The following is a 20,754-nucleotide window of genomic DNA, read 5'->3' as shown; positions in this document are numbered from 1 at the left end:
GACGCCATGGATTGTAGCCCACCAGGCTCCTCTGCCCATGGAATTCTCCAGGCAAGAATACTGGAGTGGGTAGCCATTCCCTTCTCCAGGGGTTCCCTTCCTCCTGACCCAAGGATTTAATCTCGGTCCCTTGCATTGCAGGCAGATTCTTTACCAACTGAGCCACCAGGGAAGCCCTTTATTGAAGTATAGTTAATTTACAATGTTGTAATTGGTTTTAAGTATACAGCGAAGTGATTCAGTTATACATACTGAATATATATATATATATTATTTTTCATTATAAGTTATTAAAAAATACTGAGTATAGTTCCCTGTGCTATACAGTAGGTCCTTGATGTTCACCTATCTTGTATATAGTAGTGTCTGTATGTCAATCTCAAACTTTTAATTTAGCTCTCCCCTCCCCATCCCCTTTGGTAACCATAAGTTTGTTTTCTATGTCTGCGAGTCTATTTCTGCTTTCTAAATAGGTTCATTTGTATCATATTTAGATCCCACGTGTAAGTGATATTATATGATAGTTGTCTTTCCCTGTCTGCCTCAGTTCACGTCGTATGATAATGTCTAGGTCCAGCCGTGTCACCACAAATGGCATTATTTCATTCTTTTATATGGCTGATAATATTATATTATATGTATATATTATATCTTCATTATCAATTCATCTGTCGATGGACATTTAGCCCAGATATTGCTTCCATGTGTGGCTAATGTAAATAGTGCTGCCATGAATATTGGGGGCATGTAACTTTTCAAATTAGAGTTTTCTCCAGATATATGCCCAGGAGTGGGATTGCAAGATCATATGGTAACTCTATTTTTAAAGGAACCTTCATACCATTCTCCATGGTGGCTGCACAAATTTACATTCCCACCAACAGTGTAGGAGGATTCCTTTTCTCCACACCTCCTCCGATATTTATCATTTACAGACTTTTTTAATGATGGCGATTCTGACACATGAGGTGATAATGTAAATCAAATCTCACTGCAGTATTGATTTGCATTTCTCTAGTAACTAATTATATTGAACATCTTTTCATGTGCTTGCTGGCCATCTGTATATTTTCTTTGGAAAACTGACCACTATCTCTTTTAAAACTGCAAATCATCCCATGAATATATTTTCTATCATCTTTCCCAGAATCTTCTCTACATCATCTAACATCCTATGTATTTTCCTTATTTATTTCATTGTTTCTCTTAATAGAATGAAAGCTTCATGAAGGCAGGATTTTTCTCTGTTTTGTTTCCTGTGGTATTCCTCCCAGAAGCTAGAACAGTGCTTAGCACACGTGCGTGCATGCCTGTTAAGTTGCTTCAATAGTGTCCAACTCTTTGCGACCCTATGGACTGTAGCTGCCCAGGATCCTCTATCCTTAGGATTCTCCAGGCAAGAATACTGGAGTTGGTTGCCAAGCCCTTCTCCAGGTGATCTCTCCAACCCAGGATCAAACCCATGTCTCTTATATTTCCTGCACTGGCAAGCAGGTTCTTTACCACTAGAGCTACCTGGGAAACCCTTAACACACAGTAGCTGCTTAGTAAACATCTGGTGAATGTCAACTGAAAGTGAAGATAGTAGATAGGTTATTGCATATATACTCCTGTTATTTGGAGAGATGGCTGAGATGGACCTATAATTTTAGAAGACATCAGTGAAGATGCCATCAAAAATAAAGCCTAGAGAGATTTAGTATAGAGGAAACTTTCAGGAGAACTCATTTTCATAATATTTGTTGGAAAAGTATAATATAATGATCAAAAATAATATACTTTTTGCAAATTTCAGATTAGCAAAATTTATAAAACTGAAGGCAATTAAAGTGATACAAATATGTATCTAACTCCAGTTTGAGTCAATTTGAATTGCTTTCTAATTGCACTTTGCTTTATTTCATACTCAAGGTTATCTTAACTTTCTCAGCAAATGAAGAACATGTATGTCTTCTCATCCTTCTGACTACCACCTGATCATAAACAATAACCATGGAACATTAATAAAGAAATGAAACACGTGTAATGTGTTCCTAAAAATTTCCCATTCTAGTCTGTATCTTCTGTGAACTTTTACCTTAACTGGTAACTGTCAGGACATGTCAGAACTGAAATTAATATACTTTGAAGTAAATGGAGATTACGCTTTTCTTTCCAGTAACTTGAAACTTATTCTGAAGCTTCTTCAAAATACAAATGCAGAGTCCGAGGTCAGACAACACTTTGGTGAGAATCAGCCATTAGAATGCTGAATGGTCCCTTCAAAGACTCTGCTGTCTGCATTTTGTGGAAACAGATGTGCAAAGTAGGGAAAGCATTATAAAATAACCACCACTACTGCTCGGTAATTTGTGTTAATTATGTGTATAAAGTTGTCAGCCCATTGTACTTCTTAAATGACATCACTCATCAATCCCTGTAATTTATTTCAACATGATACAAATAAAGTTGGGCTGGAAGTTGCCTAGCTGCAGAATAATCTAAGAGCTTTTCCACACACCTTTAATGTGAATTCACAACCACCACTTTCCAAAATGTAACATTTCATCACCTACTATATTTAAATTTCTAAAATCTGCATTATACCTGTGGCGGATTCATTTTGATATTTGGCAAAACTAATACAATTATGTAAAGTTTAAAAATAAAATAAAATTGGAAGAATAAAAAAAATAAAAAAATAAATAAAAAATAAAAAAGCAAAAAAAAAAAAATCTGCATTATATATTTCAAGTATGTTTAAATCAAAGTTAAAGTACTGGAAAAGCCTACATAATTTAACAGGTAATATGTATTAGAGTGTGCTGATTCAGCAGATGATAGGCAATCAATGGGCCAACCTTACCTGTATAAAAACTGCAAATAACGGCTGGTTTAAAGTAATGAAGACGAAGAAGCTGAGATAGAAATTAAAATTTCATAAAGGAAATAGACAAGGGAAATTGAATGAAAGAAGATATATAAAGGCAAGGGTGCTGAAAATATAAAAGCAACCTGAACAGTAAGTAAAAAAGAAATCAAGTAAATGAAATGGATTCAGGATCCAAGTTGAAAAGAAATTGATACTACTCAACCATCACATTAAACTCACATTTTAAAAAACAGAAACTATTATAAACAAGGTGAGAGTAAATAAAGCAAGAGAAATGTGGAAACTGCTATGAAATAGGTAATGGCCCTGAATTATTCTTAGTTCTTCTTTCCAGTAAAGTCTCTACAGCTTGTCTTCTCTAACACATACATCTCTCTAGCTCTCCTCATTGAATCTAGCATTACACTACCTTCCAGAGCCCAACATGCCCATTTTTCAAAAGACATTTATATGGAGTATGGAAGTCAAGAAAACATCAAAATTTGAAAGCCTTCTGGTTGACTTATTATAAGTCATGTTTAACACTTATTAAATACCAGTATCATAGACTCATAGACTCACAAGGTCAAAAAAGATGTTGAAGGTTTTCCAGTCCAACCAAGTATCCATTCTCAAATTTCCTCTGACATTCTTGCCACGCAGCTGTATTACTTTTACTGAAACATGTTGACTGAAGGAGAATTCACCATTTTCCAAAATGGTCCATTTCACCTTCAGCCTATTATTCATTCCATTGTGATGGCACCCAAACTAAATACTTTTACCTGGGATATTTACTGATAATAAAGCATTAAAAAAATCACAGTGTCTGGGGCCTAACCCAGAGAGACTCTGATTTAGAATCAGTATATTGTCAAAGCTCCCAAGGTGATTCTAATATGCAGCCAGGGTTGAGAAACATCGCAGTAGACTACGTTCACTCCACACCAAGATGATTATACCATATCAATTATACCATTGATATACAGATGATGACACACTCCTTGATGATTATACAATGTTGTTTTCTGCCACTAAGTTTGTGGTAGTTTGGGCTGCAGTATAAAAGTAATACCATTTTGTTTGAATGTTTTCAGTCGTTTCATGGTCCTAGTCACTCCACTGCAAACATCTCCACTTTAGCTAAATTTCCTGTGACGTGTGACTTGCAAAAAAAGTGAATGTGACCATCACAGTAAAAATTTATTTAGGCCAAAAGCATTAATGGATGCTGAATCTGAGATTGTGGCAGTGGCCTAAACTTAATGAGAAACACGGCATTCACAATTAAATTTGATCATGCCGTGTTTTTCATCCTAACATACAACTCCTCCCTGTTGTATTAGCCTCACATTTAGAGTAAAGATAAAGGGACTCTTGTTAACAAACTGTTTTGCTAATGAGCCTCTCTTCTATCTGGAAAGTAACCCACTAAATCTGAAACTTGTATAACACCAAAGCTTGCAAAATGTTTTGGAGAGTTTCATAAAGTCATATACACTTCTATTATAATTTATACTAATCTGTTATAGTTTTTATTAATCATTTGAGTTGTATAAAGACCTCATTAGCCTTACATTATTTGGGGATATATCCATGTACATGCATGTGCGCACGCACGCACACACACACTCACACATACACACATGTAGATTCTCCTGCCAACTAGGAAAACCTCAGAACCTTATTATCTTCTTTTTATATTTGTGCAGAGAAAGTACATTAGAAGTACCTCCAGCCACTGCATATCCAAACACACCATGAAGCCTCCTTCTACCCTTGCTCACTAATGATTTTATGTCAGACTATATGAATTACGTATCTTTAACTTAAAAAAGGAGCCTTCTTATTAATAGCCTCCATAAGATGACATGCATAGAAAATTAATAGCATCTCTCCTATGACAGACATGGCCAAACAGTCATTCACTACTACTCTTTCCCCCTACAGGCAGTTCCTGATTCCCTATACAGGCACTGTTAAGACCACATATGCAGTTTTCCACCTTCCTTATTGAGGTCGTGAGCATATGACCTGACAAAGACAACCAGCATGCTGAGAATGACAGAGTGAAAAGACAGAAAGAGCTTGAGTCCTCCACATTGCTCAGCTAACCAGACTTTCACCCTTCTGCCAGATCTCTCCAAAGGCGAAAAAATCAAGTTTTTGTGTAAGACACTTTCTGGGTGTTCAGTTCCTTGTAGCCACAAATATCCTAAATGATACACTTGCCTATCTCTAATAACTTTCACGTTTTTAATCCTTAGATTTTTCAGCAATGGAAAAATAAAACATGGAAATAGGTCTTTGCAGATGATCAAGTTGAAGTACACAGATTCTGGTATCAACTCCAATATGTGGAGAATGGCATAGGAAGAAGGTGTTTCCCATATCAATAAGCAATTCTTGGACACTAGATGGGCGGCCTACAATTCAACTCAATTCTTACACTATCTCTGGGTAGATACCAGATTCCACAAGTTAAGAAATCAGTCTTATAAGACTGAAGACTGCACTGCCACTTCAGATCCTAGTCACAAACCTGGATTACCTATGCTTCTGACCAACTGGCTATAAATTGGAGGATCATAAGACTCCCTCCATTTCACTTTCTGTTGGGTTGGCCAAAATGTTCCTTTGCTTTTAAGGTAAAAATAAAAGACGCATTTTTAAGTTTCACAGAGAACTATATTAAACAACGGATTCACCGTTTTGTTTCACTATATTCTGCCATTTTTCAGGCGACTTCATAATTCCGTCTTCCCAAAACTTATCTTTTTGAGCAAAGAGCTGTTTCGGGTGCCTTTTATAGTCTTCCAGGGAATTGAATTTTTTTTTTCCATGAAGAGAATTTTGTAAAGACAAATCTGAAGGTACAGTGCCTGGTGAATACAGCAAGGGAATCAGAACTTCCCAGCCAAGCTTTAACAGTTTTTTGCCTGGTCATCGAAGAAACATTTGGTATTGGGTTGTCCTGATGGAAGATTATGCATTTTCTGTTAAATAATTCTGGACAATTTGGGTCAAGCACTGCCTTCAGTTGATCTGGGAGCAGTACTTGTTGGAATTAATAGTTTGGTTTTCCAGAAAGAGATCATAATACAGGACTCCCTTCCAGTCGCACCATAAATACAACATCACCTTCTTTGGATGAAGACTGGCCTTTGATGTAGTTGGTGGTGGTGTTTCATTTCACTTGCCCCATGATCTCTTCCATTCCACATTATTGTACAATATTCACTTTTCATTGCTTGTCACAATTTGTTTTAAAACTGGAATGTTTCCATTGCATTTCAGTACAGAATTACATGAGGAAATACAGTCAAGAAGGTTTTTTCACTTAACTTATGTGGAACCCAAACCTAAAAGAAATGAACATAACCAAGCTGGTACAAATGATTTTCAGCACTTGATCTGGGTATTTTGAGTATGTCAGCTATCTCCCACATAACATAACACTGATTATTGTCCATCTTGATTTGATCACTATCAACTTCAACTGTTCTACCTGACCATGGAGTATCATCCAGCAAGAAATCTCCAGCATGAAACTTCACAAACCACTTTGACACATTTGATCAGTCACAGCACTTTCTCCACACACTGTACAAATCTTTTTTTCAAGTGCATTTTTACCTTTTTTGAAATAATAAAGCATAAGACACCAAAAATGTTGCTTTTATCTTCCATCTTCAATATTAAAATGGCTACACAAAAATTCACCAGTTTTGATGTTCTTTTTATTTTATTTTTTTTTATTTTATTTTATTTTATTATTATTTTTTTTATTCTGCACGCTGATATGACACTTGTCAGAGTATAATCTAACAAAATTGTTGCAAATGAAGTTAAAGACGACTAAGTGCTCTTAGAGCCATCTTATAGAAAAGACCAAATAAACCTTCTGGCCAACCCATTCAATTGTCTGTTTATTATTATAAAATATATAACTCAGGAAGGGCCTGACTAAACAAATGCAGAAGGCAAGGCATGAGAAAAAGGAGTGGCGTTTCCGTGCCCTCATCAGGAGCACTATTTCCTGGCACCACTGTGTGTTCACCAACCTGAAGCTCTTCAAACCCTTTGGGCTTTTACAGACTTATTCCATAGGCATGACTGATTTATTCATTGGTCATTGGTGATTGATTCAACCTCCAGCCCCTCTCCCCTCCCTGGAAGTTGAGGGATGGGCCTGACAGTTCCAAACCTCTAATCATGTCTGACACCACTGGCAACCAGCCCCCATTCCTTAAGTGCTTTCTAAAAGTTACCTCATTAACATAACAAAAGACACCTTAATTACACTTAGGAAATTACAAGGTTTTTAGGAGATCTCTGTAGGAAATTGTGACAAAGAACAAATATATATTTCTTATTGTACATTACAATATCACATGATGTCAGTTGGGTGAGCCCTAATCCAATATGACTCTATCCTTACAAAAAGGAGACATTTGAACACAGAGACACAGCCACAGAAATAAATGCCAGGTGCACGTGAAGGTAAGAGAGGCTGGGACCTGGGACCCTTTCGCTGCAGTGCTTGCACCTGGACAAATGTCTTCCAGAGCAACAAAATACAAAGAAACTATAAGGGACTAAAAATAACTGCACACATGCGCAGTTGGGTCAAATAGTGAACAATAAGATACAAGAAGGCCAGAAAACAAATGCCACTTCTGAGGTGCTGGGAGAAAAAGCAGGGTTCTGAGTGTGCACGCTGCAAACAGCACCACCAGAGGGGGTGAGCAGAACACCTAAAGCCACCCCCTCCGCCCAACTCACCGATCCACCCCTACCATCACCTCATTTAAAGAACCACCTTGTCCCCCACTCAGGGAGCAACCAAGGAGCACTTGTCACTTGTTTTCACTCCCTTGTGTTGTAGCATGAGTCTCATTAAAGCCTTGCCTGAATTTATCATCTGGCCTCATCAATTTCTATTGATTAAAGAATCCCAGAACCTGTGTATGTAACAGATGGAGATCAGGGTGAGGCGAACACAAGACAGGGAACACCAGAGATGGCCAGAAAACCATCAGAAGCTAGGTGAAAGGCTTGGAACCCCTTTCCGAGGAAACCAATTCTACAATTGCCTTGGTTTTGGACTTCTAGCCTCCAGAACTACACGACAATAAGTTCCTATTGTACAAACATCCAGTGGGTAGTAGTTTGTCATAGCCTCCAGTTTAAAAAGAGACAACAGACCCTAAATGGGGTAAATTGTGCTAAGCCCCAGGTCAGCAAAACAAGACTTAAAACCTAATCTAACTACAATTTCAGTCTCTCCTAGGAATGCAGTCTTAACCAGTCATCTTGGAACTTCTTGGTCAGCACTAGTGACAGACTCTGCCTGATAGTGAAGTGAAGTGAAGTCGCTTAGTCGTGTCCGACTCTTTGCGACCCCATGGACTGTAGCCTACCAGGCTCCTCCCTCCATGGGATTCTCCAGGCAAGAATACTGGAGTGGGTTGCCATTTCCTCCTCCAGGGGATCTTCCCGACCCAGGGATCGAACCCAGGTCTCCCTCATTCCAGGCAGATGTTTTAACCTCTGAGCCACCAGGGAACCTATCTCCCAAAGGAAGGTGATCTTGTCAGAAATAATCCTTTACTTTATTTATGATTTCCTATCCCACCCATTTCTGACTTTAAAAGCCTTTCCTTCTTTGCAGCTCTTTGTAATTTCCTTTCTATTTGCTAGACGGGATGTTGTCTGATTCATGAATCATTCAATAAAGCCAATTAGGTCTTCAAATTTACTCAGTTGAATTTTGTTTTTTAACAAGTTCTAGCAAACTAATACATAAGTCAATGCTAAAAACAAACCCAAATTCCAAAGGAAACCACACACACACAAAAAAAACCTACAGAAAACAAGTTCACTTTTTCCATAATCATACTGATGTTTATTTTCATAGATAATTGATGGTAGTACAAAAAAATGACTCTCAAAACAAAGTCTTTACACATAGATAAACCTTAGGTCAGACACTGAAGAGATTCTTAAAAGAAAGAGGAATATTCTACAGAGAAAGAGAAAGGAATAATTTAGAGTGCATGTATTTTAACAGAAACTAAGATGGAATTTTCAAGTATACAAATGGAACAGAACAATAAATAAGGTTAAGAGACAAGTGCACTTTCTTAAGAAAATGATGAAATCACAAATGCCAGAATAGATTAAGAAGATAATAATGAGCTGCCGAAGAGAATCCATTTGGACATATCTTTTTAAATTTTAATTCTTCACAAAGAATTATAAAATGCTATATTTGCATATTTTATCATTACTTTTTAAGTCTTCAGTTCCTTGAAGTTTCTTACTAAAGAATTGTCAGTAAAAAGATGTGGAAAAAGTTGTTTTGTATTGAATTTGAATATATTATTCACTTAATTACAACCTTCAGGTAACAAAGGTTTTCTAATGTAGTTTCATCTAAAATTAATAAATGCTCAATGAATCCAAATATTTATGTGCTACAAGGTTTATTAACATTCCTATTTTATTTATTTTTAGCTTTCTTAAAGCTCATCTATTGCCCACAGGCTTGTGATACACATATCACATAGTAAAAAGGCAAGATTCATTTAAATTCTTAGATAATAGAATGAATACAAACATGGCTACATTATTTCAGAACTGCCAAATTCAAAACTGAAGATTAAAGTTTTTATTTACTATTAATTAATATTATATTTATACATAGGGCTTCCCAGGTGGCCCTAGTGGTAAAGAACCCATCTGCCAGTGCAGGATACATAAGACACGTGAGTTTGATCCCTAGGGTGGGAAGATCCCCTGGAGAAGGAGTGGCAACCCACTCTAGTATTCTTGCCTGGGGAATCCCATGGACAGAGGAGCCTGGCAGGCTACAGTCCATACGGTCTCTGAGTTGGACACAACTGAAGCAACTTAGCATGCACACATGTACATATTTATACATGAAGAGAGTGCAAACAAGTGCAAAAGTTACCAACAGACTTATAAAATGATATTTTACATGAAAATTGGTACAATTTTTGTAGCTTAGGGGGAGTGCTACTGCATAAATACCTCCCCCATCTATTAATGATGGCAGAAATTATTAGAGTGAGTGATTCCTGAATAATACAAATATTTTTAAAGAGGACAACATTTTAAGCTATCCTCAATGAAAACATTTAGGATCTCATCGTAAGTGCACATTTTTATATCTGTTCAGTCGACACTGGGGGAGAGAGTGAAGGAACGAAGCACCTGGAGCTGGAAGCATCAAAACTGGACTGCCTCGGTGGTCCAGTGGTTCAGACTCCTCACTCGCAATGCAGGGGCCCTGAGTCTGATCCATGGCCAGGGAACTAAGATCCCACATGGAAAAACTAAAGATACGACATGCTGCAACAAAGATCAAAGATCCTGTATGCCACAAACGCAGTCAAATAAATAATTTTTTTTTTTTTAATGAACATCTTCTCAAGTAAACTATGCTTTGGAACTCAGAGCCCCAGACACTGGATAGACTTGTGCAAACCATGGTCTAACTTCAATTTATTTTCAAACATTTATTGAGTATCTGTTACACACAAGACACTGAGCTAGGTTTTATGTCAGATACAAATATAAAAAAGGTATAGTGACCATCTTCAGAAGCTTACAATCTGTAGGGGTATAAAATAAGTTTAACATTCGCTAACAACACAGGCAGTATAGTATGATCAGTAAGAACAAAGACCCAAGAGTTAAACTGGGTTGAACTGTGACTCTAACCTAACAAGTCATGTAATTTCTCTGTGCTTCAGTTTCTCATCTGTGCAATGAGAACACAGATTGTCATGAGGACTAATTGAGTTAATTAATGTAAAGCACTTATAGCAGTGTGAGCAATAAATCTGAGGTAAGGGTCATTTGAGAAAACTAAAAACAATGTGCAATGGAATGCAAGAGAGGGCAAGATGGCGTTCAGTGGGAAAATCAGGAATACTTTCCTAAGATAGAGAGCATAAAGCAGACAATATTAGTCATCTCCCCTCTCCCCATCGTAGACAAAAGAGCTTCTCCACCTTTTTAGAAAGTACTTCTGCCATCCTGTTGCCTGACAGGTTCACTTCATGTGTGGGTAGTACTGTAACATATTCTTTTTCTTTTGTTTGCTCTTCCTGCTTGGTCACAGTGAGAACAACTTGTACTAAAACTGTCATTTTATAACAAAAAGATGTCAACATTCCACACACAGTCTTTGCAAGAATGTCAGGATGAATTTTTATGATGCAAGAGTCATGAATATCCTTCCACATTCATCTATTTTTAATATATGAAGAAGTAAGTGCTAGTCTGCTAAGGGAAAAGAGAATACGAGATGAATTTGGTTCACATCATGGTACTGATTTTTTAGGATGGCACAGATATTGGTGTGGTTATGACTCAACCAATAGTCTATACAAATAAAAATAATTTATCATGCTTACTCAAAGTAAAATAGGAATGCCTTCTCAAATAATTGTACATCATATATGTCTAAGTAGTGTCTGCTTCTTTGCAACCGCATGGACTGTAGCCCACCAGACTCTGCTGTCCATGGGATTTTTCAGACAAGAATACTGGAGTGGGTTGCCATGTCCTCCTTCAAGGCATATTCCCAACCCAGGGATTGAACCCATGTCTCTTACATCTCCTGCATTGGCAGGTGCGTTCTTTATTATTAGCACCACCTGGGAAATTCTGTACATCATATACAACTTATTTAAAAATAAGTCTTAAAACTGTATAAACTTTTAAAATATTAACTTTTTAATTTTCCTTTAACTTTTAGTATATATATATATATGTATACTAAATATATATATATCCCAAAAGATATATTGCAGTGGTAACCTCCACCCACATACTTATAAATATCACCTTACATGGAAATAGGGTCTTTGCAGATGTTATCAAATGATGAGCTCATCCTGGATGACAGTGGTAATTAGGGCAACAGTGGAAACAGTGTCAGACTTTATTTTTCTGGGCTCCAAAATCCCTGCAGATGGCGACTGCAGCCACGAAATTAAAAGATGCTTACTCCTTGGAAGGAAAGTTATGACCAACCTAGATAGCATATTCAAAAGCAGAGACATTACATTGCCAACAAAGGTTTGTCTAGTCAAGGCTATGGTTTTTCCTGTGGTCATGTATGGATGTGAGAGTTGGACTGTGAAGAAGGCTGAGCGCCGAAGAATTGATGCTTTTGAACTGTGGTGTTGGAGAAGACTCTTGAGAGTCCCTTGGACTGCAAGGAGATCCAACCAGTCCATTCTGAAGGAGATCAACTCTGGGATTTCTTTGGAGGGAATGATGTTAAAGCTGAAACTCCAGTACTTCGGCCACCTCATGCGAAGAGTTGACTCATTGGAAAAGACTCTGATGCTGGGAGGGATTGGGGGCAGGAGGAGAAGGGGACGACAGAGGATGAGATGGCTGGATGGCATAACTGACTCGATGGACGTGAGTCTCAGTGAACTCCAGGAGGTGGTGATGGACAGGGAGGCCTGGCGTGCTGTGATTCATGGGGTCACAAAGAGTCGGACACGACTGAGCGACTGATCTGATCTGATAAGAAGAGGGAAATTTGAACACAGAGATACAGCAGATAGACCCAAAGAGAAGAAGGTGGTATAATGAAGGAAGAGACTAGAGTGATGCAGCTTAAAGCCAAGGAATGCCAAGAATTGCTGGCAAACACCAGAAACGAGGAAGAGGTGAGGAAGGATTCTTCTTCAGACTTCAGAGGAAGTCAGGCCTTGCTAACACCTTGGTTTTAGCTTTCTAGTCTCTGATAGAATAAAGATCTCTGTTTTAAGCCACCTGGTCTTTATACTTTGTGATGGCAACCCCAAGACACTAACACAGTAGGTTAGTTCATTCACTCAGCAATGCTTATTGCATCTGCCACGTGCTGAGCACTGCACCAAGCAAGTGCTGCAGATACTGTGAGCAAAGGCAATGAAGTCCTAGTTCTTGGGCACTTGGGTTCTTGCAGAGAAGACAAACATTAAACAAACTAACATTCATGAAACTGAATGCAAACATCCTACCTAAAGCACCTCTTTCAAGTCATCCTAACACAATAGTTTAATTTTCTTTCTAATCTTCATCTACATAATGAAATTACTTGTTTTTTTCTATGACTGGTTAAGTCTCCTCTCATTCCATCTCCAGTTTTTAGCAGAGTACATGACATTGTTGACACCCAATAATTCCTGAAAGAATGAATGAATGAAAGAGAAATGGTACAGAATAACAGAATATTTATTAAGGAGATGTGACCTTTTCTAAAAGATCAAAACAGCCTTCCCTGTGGAAATTATATTTGGGCAGTGTTATAAATAGAAGTTAACTGCTCACCAGGGACGAATGAAAGTTAATTTAAAAAAACAGACAGGAAGAGTGTTCTAAGCAAAGAAAATTGCATTTATGAAGGCCCTGAGGCTTTAGAGAAGAGAATACAGTACATTTTAGAAATTCATAGGTCAAAGTGGCTAAGAGCCAAAAAGTGAAAGTGGAGGCTCCGTCAAGGTGAGTCTGGTGAACCAGGCAGTGGCCAGATCATTGATTAAGTATTGAGCACTGATTAAGGATTAAGCATTTTGACCCTTTCCAAGTAGACAATGGGAAATTTTGGCAGGGTTCTCAGAAGGAGAGTGAATAAGCATATTTGCCTTTCAAAAATTTCTCTCTGTCTCCTGACTAGGTTTTGAAAGTTAACAAGAATGGATGTGGAGGGATGAGTTGGGGGCTGTACAGCAGTCTGGATGAGAGATAAGGGTAGCTCAGAGCAGGAAACTAGCTACAGAGAAATATTCAAAGATTATATAAGTATTAAAAAAAAAACAAGCAGAAGATTGTAATGGATTAAATGTGACAGAGTTAAGGATGAGAACAAGGTTTCTGGTTTGTGCTGCTGGGTCAATGAGGTATCATTTCTTCTGAAAAGAAGCTAGAAGAGAATCAGGTAGCAAAGGATGGGTAAGAGTTTAGTTTTGACTATGCTGAATTAATGTTGAATTAAGATTCTGATGACATATCCACAGGCCAATGCTGAGTAAACAGGGTCACAGAGGCGTCTAGGTCTTGGTGGAGAGGCCTGGGCCAAAGACATCACTGGAAGGAATCACAGACGTAGAGATGGTGACTGATCAAAGTACTTAGAGAGAAGAGAGAAAGGTCTTGGATTATGTCTTGAGAAACTAAGGCACTTGGATATATCCTTAATTTCTTTACAATCTAGAGGAAATATTTTTAATTTTCTTGAAAATAAGTTCTCCATTTCTTAATTTGCTTTAAAAAATTAAACACATGCTTAAAAACATCAAATCTCCTGAATTTTACTTTTAACATTGAGATGCTAAATTTTACTTAACAGTGATGATAAAATTTAATTTGCTTCAGATATCCATCAATGATAAACTTATAGCAACTAAACCACTTGCATTTACTCTGTACATTTGTCAACCCCAAGTAAATTTTGAATACATTCTTCATATAAGATATCAACTTGCCTTGTAATACTCAAGCTTTCTGTATAAAGATCAGTGTGCTGTTCTTAGTCACTCAGTCGTGTCCGACTTTTGTGACGCCAAGGAGCCTGCCAGGCTCCTCTGTCCATGGGGATTTTCCAGGCAAGAAAACTGGAGTGCGTTGCCATGCTCTCTCCAGGAGATATTCCCAGCCCAGGGATTGAACCCAGGTCTTCCACACTGCAGGAGGATTCTTTACCATCTGACCCAACAGGGAAGCCTATAAACAAACATCAATATACAAACTCAAACCCAAGAGAAGTATTGTCACCAGATTGAATTCTCAATCCCTTCTCAACTTTGAACTGCTCTTTTATTCTCAATATTCCTTTGGATTACTGAGAACTTGATGACCAGAAGAGAGGCAAGAAACAGTGCAATGACTTAATACCATGACTAATTCACAAAACTAACTTTGGGTTATAAAAGTGTGAAAACACATGCAGGAGGCAATAACACATACAGAGTTTTCCTTCCAGAAACTGCTTTTGAAATGGGCAACATTAGGGGATGTTTATAGAATCTATTTTCCACTTAATTCAGGGGTTCAGGGGGGAAATGCAAGTTTTAAGATGCCTTCTTAATATTTACAAAACAAAGATTATTTAAAACCAATCCATCCTTCAAGAGCCTTTCATCTTAAAATTTATCTATTCTGTCCCTTTTCATCATCCTTTATTCAAAAATTGATTATAAACTCATAAACACTCTCTTCTTTCCCTACTATTTACATACTTACCAGAGATGATTGCAAAGAATAAAAAATTTCAGAATTCTAAGCCTTTTTAGAAGTCATTTGTTCCATTTTATTTTCGTAGGTGAGGAAACAGAAGCTCAGAGACGTTAACTGACTTCTCCCGCACTAATTTTACTTTTCTTTGGTTCAAACCAGTAGATCAGCACTTAAACGTAATAAGTCACTTTTCCACATTTTAAAGGGAAACTTTGTGCTGAATTAGACACTATCTCAGAGAAGGCAATGGCACCCCACTCCAGTACTTTTGCCTAGAAAATCCCATGGACGGAGGAGCCTGGTAGGCTGCAGTCCATGGGGTCGATAGAGTCGGACACGACTGAGCGACTTCACTTTCACTTTTCACTTTCCTGCATTGGAGAAGGAAATGGCAACCCACTCCAGTATTCTTGCCTGGAGAATCCCAGGGACAGGGGAGCCTGGTTGGCTGCCGTCTATGGGTCGCACAGAGTTGGACACAACTGAACCGACTTAGCAGCAGTAGCAGACACTACCTATCATTACAGACAAGTTTTACCTCACTATCAGTGAGCTTCACTTTAACAGTAGCTAAATCAACTTCCCAATTATCTTTTAATAGTTACTGGCATCCCATATTAAATAGAATGAAACTCTTATGAAAGAATATCAGTGCACTTCAGTTTGAGCTTCCCTTCTCTCTACTTCATTGTGAGGAGATATTTAGAAGGCTCCTCTACCCCAGTATAAAGTAAAATCTGTATTTCCATGATGAGTCTATCTTACTGTACTTTATAATATGAAGGAGAATTTTAAAAGGAAATCATAAACCTTCACATCTTATCACAAAAAAAGGAATTTGAGTTCCACTGTTCCAGAATTCTCACTTAACAAAAACAGTCTGTAAATGCTGAATTTTATAAAACAAACAAAAAGGGATCACAAATATAGTTTTACCTCCTCTTAAAGTTTACTGCATTTGCTTCTCATTTCTCAAAGTGGCCTTTGGAAATATTGCAATCCTCAATTCATGAGCAGGGAAAAACATTCATTCCTGACATAATGAAGTAATTTTAGAAATGAGTCTCTAAAAGTAATAGGGTATCGCTATGGACACAGGGAGGAGAAGGAAATTTTCAGCTAAGTATGACTCAATATCCACAATCTCAGAATATGCATTTATGTAATGGGAGAATTAGGTATACACTTAAGACTTTCTCTTGTTCTCACTGTAACTAAATAAAATCCAAACTCCTCACTGAGTTGCAGAAGATCCATCACCATTTTGACACTGCCTAACGCCAGCCTCATCTCAGAACTCTCCTCTGCTCTTTAGCTATCTATCATGTGCCCCTTGAAAATGACAATCTATATCTAACTTCAAGATCTTTGTTTTAGCTTTATCCAATGCCTGGAATATTCTCGCTCAATCTTCTCATAGCAGAACGGCTTTCCCTGAACATCTGATCTATACACACCCGCCCACCTCAGGTCTTTACCGCTATCCTGCAGGACAATTGCTACTACCTAAAATCATTGCTATTAAAAGGTTTTTTTAATCCATCCTTCCCCACTAGATTGTAAAACTAAATAAGAAAAGGGAATCTAATCCTAATTTGCTGCTTGGTTCCCAGGCATGTAGATCAGTGCCCAGCATGTAACTGATACTCAATTAATAGATATTAAATGCACCACCACCATCACCAAAAGAATGTAACGTTGATATTGATCTAATGTGACCTTTTATTCATTCAACTATATTTATTGTCTCCTATGTGTAAGATACGGAGAAGGCAATGGCACCCCACTCCAGTACTCTTGCCTGGAAAATCCCATGGATGGAGGAGCCTTGTGGGCTGTAGTCCATGGGGTCACTAAGAGTCGGACATGACTAAGCGACTTCACTTTCACTTTTCACTTTCATGCATTGGAGAAGGAAATGGCAACCCACTCCAGTGTTCTTGCCTGGAGAATCCCAGGGATAGGGGAGCCTGGTGGGCTGCCGTTTTTGGGGTCGCACAGAGTCGGACACGACTGAAGAGACTTAGCAGCAGCAGCAGCAGCATGTGTAAAATACAGATAAGAAAATGGCAAATGGCAATCTAGTATTCTTGCCTGGGAAATCCCATGGACAGAGAACCCTAACAGGCTATGGTCCAAGGGGTTGCAAAGAGTCAGACATGACATAGTGACTCAACAGCTGTGTAAGTTGAGATACAAGTTATGTGTAAGATAACTTGCTGGGTACTTCCTAATAGTAAAATTCTTCAAATTGGGAGTTTGGGATTAACAAATATAAGCTACTATGTGTGAAATAGGTAAACAGCCGAGACCATCCATATAGCATAGGGAATTATACTCAGTATCTTGGAATAACTATACATATGTGTGTGTGTATTCCTGAAACACTTTGCTATATATTTGAAACTAACACAATATTATAAAATAACTACACTTCAGTTAAACAAACATAAAACAAAAAATACAAAAAAAAAAAGTGCCAAGAAAAAAATTTCAAATATCAGAAGGAAAAACATAACCCATAAGTGATTAATCTCCAAAATATACAAACAGATCATGCAGCTCAATATAAAAAAAGAAAACCCAATTTAAAAAATGGGTGGAAGATCTAAATAGACATTCCTTCAAAGAAGACACACAGACAGTCAACTGGCACATAAAAAGATGTCCAACGTCACTAACTATTAGAGAAATGCAAATCAAAACTACAATGAAGTATCACCTCATACCATTGAGAATGGGCAACATCAAAAAAATCTACAAACAGTAAATGTTAAAGAGGGTGTAGAGCAAAGGGAACCCTCCTAAACTGTTGGGAAGGTAAATTGGTGCAGCCACTATGGAGAACAGTATGGAAGTTCCTTAAAAAACTAAACATACAGCTACCATATGATCCAGCAATCCCACTCCTGGGTGTATATATGGAGAAAACCATAATTTGAAAAGACACATGCACCCCCGTGTTCACTGCAGCCCTATTTACAATAACCAGAACATGGAACCAGCCTAAATGTCCATCAACAGAGGAGTGGATAAAGATGTATTACCTATATATGATGGAATATTACTCAGCCATATAAAAAAATGAAATAATGCCATATGCAGTGCATTGGATGGACCTAGAGATTGTCATACTGAGTGAAATAAGTCAGAAAAAGACAAATATCATATGACATCACTTATATGTAGAATCTAAAGAAAGTGAAAGTGAAGTTGCTCAGTCATGTCTGACTCTTTTCGACCCCGTGGACTGTAGCCTACCAGGCTCCTCCATCCATGGAATTCTCCAGGCAAGAATACTGGAGTGGGTTGCCATTTCCTTCTCTAGGGGATCTTCCCGACCCAGGTATCAAACCTGGATCTCCTGCATTGCAGGCAGACACTTTACCCTCTGAGCCACCAGGGAAGGCGTAGAATCTAAAAAAGGATACAAATGAATTTATCTACAGAACAGAAATAGAGTTACAGATGTAGAAAACAAACTTAATGGTTCAGTTCAGTTCAGTTGCTTAGTTGTGTCCGACTCTTTGCGACCCCATGAATCGCAGCACGCCAGGCCTCCCTGTCCATCACCAACTCCTGGAGTCTACTCAAACTCATGTCCATCAAGTCAGTGATGCCATCCAGCCATCTCATCCTCTGTCGTCCCCTTCTCCTCCTGCCCCCAATCCCTCCCAGCATCAGAGTCTTTTCCGATGAGTCAACTCTTCACACGAGGTGGCCAAAGTACTAGAATTTCAGCTTTAGCATCACTCCTTCCAAAGAACACCCAGGACTGTCTGCCTTAGAATGGACTGGTTGGATCTCCTTGCAGTCCAAGGGACTCTCAAGAGTCTTCTCCAACACCACAGTTCAAAGGCTTCGGTGCTCAGCTTTCTTCACAGTCCAACTCTCACATCCATACATGACCACTGGAAAAACCATAGCCTTGACTAGACGGACCTTAGTTGGCAAAGTAATGTCTCTGCTTTTAAATATGCTGTCTAGGTTGGTCATAACTTTCCTTCCAAGGAGTAAGCGTCTTTTAATTTCATGGCTGCAGTCACCATCTGCAGTGATTTTGGAGCCCCAAAAATAAAGTCTGACACTGTTTCCCCATCTACTTCCCATGAAGTGATGGGACCAGATGCCATGATCTTCGTTTTCTGAATGTTGAGCTTTAAGCCAACTTTTTCACTCTCCTCTTTTACCAGGGGGCAATTGGGTGGGGAGGGATAAACTAGGAGAATGGATTGACAAACACACTATAATTAATAAAGACCTATTATATAGCACAGGGACCTCTACTCAATGCTCTGTAATGACCTGCTGCTGCTGCTGCTGCTGCTGCTGCTAAGTCACTTCAGTCATGTCTGACTCTGTGGGACCCCACAGACGGCAGCCCACCAGGCTCCCCTGTCCCTGGGATTCTCCAGGCAAGAACACTAGAGTGGGTTGCCATTTCCTTCTCCAATGCATGAAAGTGAAAAGTGAAAGGGAAGTCACTCAGTCGTGTCCGACTCTTAGCGACCCCATGGACTTCAGCCTACCAGGCTCCTCCGTCCACAAGATTTTCCAGGCAAGAGGACTGGAATGGGGTGCCATTGCCTTCTCCACTGTAATGGCCTGCATGGGGAAAAAATCTAAAAAAGAGTGGATGTGTGTATATGTATGGTTGACTCAGTTAGTTTGCGGCACACATGAAACTAACACAACACTGCCAATCAACTGTAGTCCAGTAAATTTTTTTTCAGAAGGATAATCAAATCCTAAAAGTGTAAAACTTCAGTATTGGACTTTAACTTTGAGATCATCTAGTGCAGCTTCTTTATCCTGCACAGGACAGAACTAAGGGAGAGAGATAATAGTGTGTTGCCCAAGATAACACACACTTTCGCTGTATTTCTTGAAATGAAGTTGCTAAGGCAGATCCTGAATAGAATATTTATAGCACTAACACATGAAGCTTGTTTCCCACCAATGTAGTGTAATTTACTATTATAAACATTATTATACGATTCTTACTACTACCCCTACTAAACTATGATGTAGATGCAATGCAGCATTTTATTTCCTAGACATGTGACTGACTGTGTCTAAAACACATGCCAAATCCTTTAAAAACCAAAAAATCAAATCAATTCAGTCACCCAAATACATAAATTCCATCAACTCTTTATCAGTGGACAGACTATCACCTGCTTAAACAAGCTGACAATAAAAATCAAGGACTACAGCCCCAAACAGTTGAATCAGCAGTCCCATAAAAGATATAATCACATACTGAGGCAAATATATTGAACTGATGATTTAATTTTGTGTGTAAGCTAAGGCTTGCAGTACCTCACACAGCACCTGTAACAGTGGAGTCAATAACTACTGAATTTAATACGGTACAAATACTAAGGAACTATCAAATAGCAGCCAGACAGATGGATGAAGGGAAGAAAGATTTGATTCTTTAAACTTTCCAGCACTAGGCATGTTCTGTCTGCTTCATACCTGTCATTGTGCTTGTAGCTGTTGACCTTTCTGGCATCATTTAGGGCAGCGAAGAATCTTTAGGGTTTGGGTTAATTTAGGTAGAAGGAAGTAAGGTTTATTGGGGCTTCCCTGGTAGCTCAGCTGGTAAAAAATCTGCCTGCAATGTGGGA

At 38.4% G+C, this 20,754-nt stretch overlaps 1 protein-coding gene across 1 annotated transcript in view; it reads right to left on the bottom strand.

The window, feature by feature from the left end:
* The window catches only part of NELL2 (neural EGFL like 2), a 460,086-nt gene that overhangs the window by 423,851 nt on the left and 15,481 nt on the right, over positions 1-20,754 (bottom strand). The window lies entirely within an intron of this gene.

The sequence above is a fragment of the Bos javanicus genome, chromosome 5 (genome assembly GCF_032452875.1).
Source record: "Bos javanicus breed banteng chromosome 5, ARS-OSU_banteng_1.0, whole genome shotgun sequence".
In the NCBI taxonomy this organism is placed as follows: domain Eukaryota; kingdom Metazoa; phylum Chordata; class Mammalia; order Artiodactyla; family Bovidae; genus Bos; species Bos javanicus.
The sequence above is the reverse complement of the archived record's forward strand: the minus strand, read 5'-3'. Positions and strand labels throughout refer to the sequence as shown.